Genomic DNA, 2,421 nt, shown 5'->3' on the forward strand with positions numbered 1-2,421 from the left:
TTATATCCCTTATTAAATCAAATGCAAACTATCTGTATGAATTCAGTGTATCACTGAGACCAAATTGACTTTCAGAGAGATAACGTATATATCGAAGTATTCTCTGGTCCAGAGAAAAAAGTTAAAAAAACTAAACTGTCACTTCCGATTTGTGAGTCATGGTAACAGAGATTTGAGTACATATGCAAATGTTGGAACAGTACCAATGTGTAGTACAATTCGGATGTGTATATAAAGCACCGTCGAAACTAAACTTATTGGGTTAGTGGACTTGCTGTGGAATGAGCGTACTCGTTTGTACTGCTACAGGCGCTTTGCCATAATTGGTCTGGTGTATTGTGGTGGTGATTAGTTCGCATGAATAATTGAAAATAATTATTCGCTTAAGTGGGATATTAAACATAATAAATTTCCGATGTGGTGTGAAGACGTGTAAAAGGTCACCATAGTAAACCTAACCTGGATTCTGTACCAGTACAGTCCTGTTCTCCGCAAGTAACTGACAATTTCCACATATGAATCAGAGGTGCAGGACAATTGATTTCAGACACGATGTCTTTATCAAATTGTCACGAAGAACAGGCGCCTCGCCCGGGGATCGACCTCACGATCCTTAGATCTGCGTTCTCCCTATTGAGCTAAGCGGGCGGGCTGAAATTAGGGGCCATAATTCTAGAAAACAAATATCCACAGAAAAAGTCTCTTATTTATGGTCATCAATCGTATCTTTTCAATAGTGTGTGAGGAGTTGAATTCTTTGTGTGTTTGTTTGTTTTTGGGTTTAAAGCCGTTTTTCAACAGAATTTTAACAACGGGCAGTTAACCTAACCAGTGTTCCTGGATTCTACATTCTCTATAGCACAACTATCAAAAGGGACATGACTACGGTAAAATTGTCACAGCAAACGTTCCTTCCTTTATGGTAATCTGCACATCAAGCTTGTTCATCTGTGAAAGTTTTAAGCAAATCCTTTCCATAGTGTTCAAGCCTCTTCATATGTGAAAGTTTGTTTAAATCAGGCTAATAATATATGGGATGAGTTGGACACACCAGATTTCGGTACGTACGGACAGCAGAATAAGCTATATCCGCCCCCCCCCCCCCCCAACCCCCTCAACAAGGAGGCATAGAAAGATTGCCATATTTGCAACTGAAGTTGTGAAAACATTGTGTTCTGGAAGGGTCTAAATTGTTCACCTGTCATCTTACAGTACAGCTGTATTATACATGTTATTATCAGAATGATTCTGTGGAGAAAACGTAGGTCTGTACTTGGACACCCGTCAGATAATACACATCGAAACATTCAACTGTAATAATTATGCATATTTTATTTATGAAAGTTGGTTATGTTTGAGTATTAATGGGGCATGCATTAATAGTAAGTTGTTTGCATGTACTTTACAATGGTCACAAGTTTTCAAATCCGTCGTAAAGAAAGGTTTCATGTTAACGTTTCCCTTATAACCAGACTGCGAAGTTTGATGTAAAGAATCCGATAACAACATAAATCAAATATTTAGCTAATAATAGCTGCCCTACACTGTTAAGTGCTTTAAATAGCTTAAATTCAGATGAAAGATATTACTAAATTGAATATGGTGTTTGTAAGAAAATTTGATTCATCGAATCCATAGTCATCGCCACATTTCTACGGCTGCTACGCCAAGGTCACGGTAAATGTTAATTGTACATACATCTTCAAGCTTTATATACCTCCACCAAACATGTTTTTAGGGGAGGCTATATACGAGTCAGTTTTGTCCCAGCACGTCCCGTCACATCGCGTCGCGTCCCGTCGCGTCCCGAAATCTACATCTCAATTATAACTGACTGAATTTGATCCAAACTTAAAATAAATGTTCCACCTTATCACCCGCATCATCTGACATAAGGTGCATAACTCTGACACCAATGTTTCATGAATTATGCCCCCTTTTACTTAGAATTTAAGGTTAATTTTGATGCATTTTCAATATATCTCAGTTATTACTAAATGGATTTGATTCAAACTTAAAATTAATGTTTCACCTTATCACGCACATCATGTGACACAAAGTGCATAACTCTGACACCAATTTTTCCTGAATTATGCCCCCTTTTACTGAGAATTTAAGGTTAATTTTGATGCAATTTCACTATATCACTATATCTCATTATTACGAAATGCATTTGTTTCAAACTTAAAGTAGTTGTTCCACATCATCACCTCCGTCATATGACACAAGGTGCATAAATCTTGCACCAATATTTCCTGAATTATGCCACCTTTTTGCTTAGAATTATACTTGTATAGTATTTTGATACACTTTATCAGTACCTCTCTTATTATTTGATATTTTCAACACAGACTCAGCTATTGTGCAATGTTCATTCACCATTGGAATCATTAAACACTCTAGTGACAGTTTTTGACAGAT

Source organism: Mercenaria mercenaria, chromosome 16 (assembly GCF_021730395.1).
Source record: "Mercenaria mercenaria strain notata chromosome 16, MADL_Memer_1, whole genome shotgun sequence".
NCBI lineage: Eukaryota > Metazoa > Mollusca > Bivalvia > Venerida > Veneridae > Mercenaria > Mercenaria mercenaria.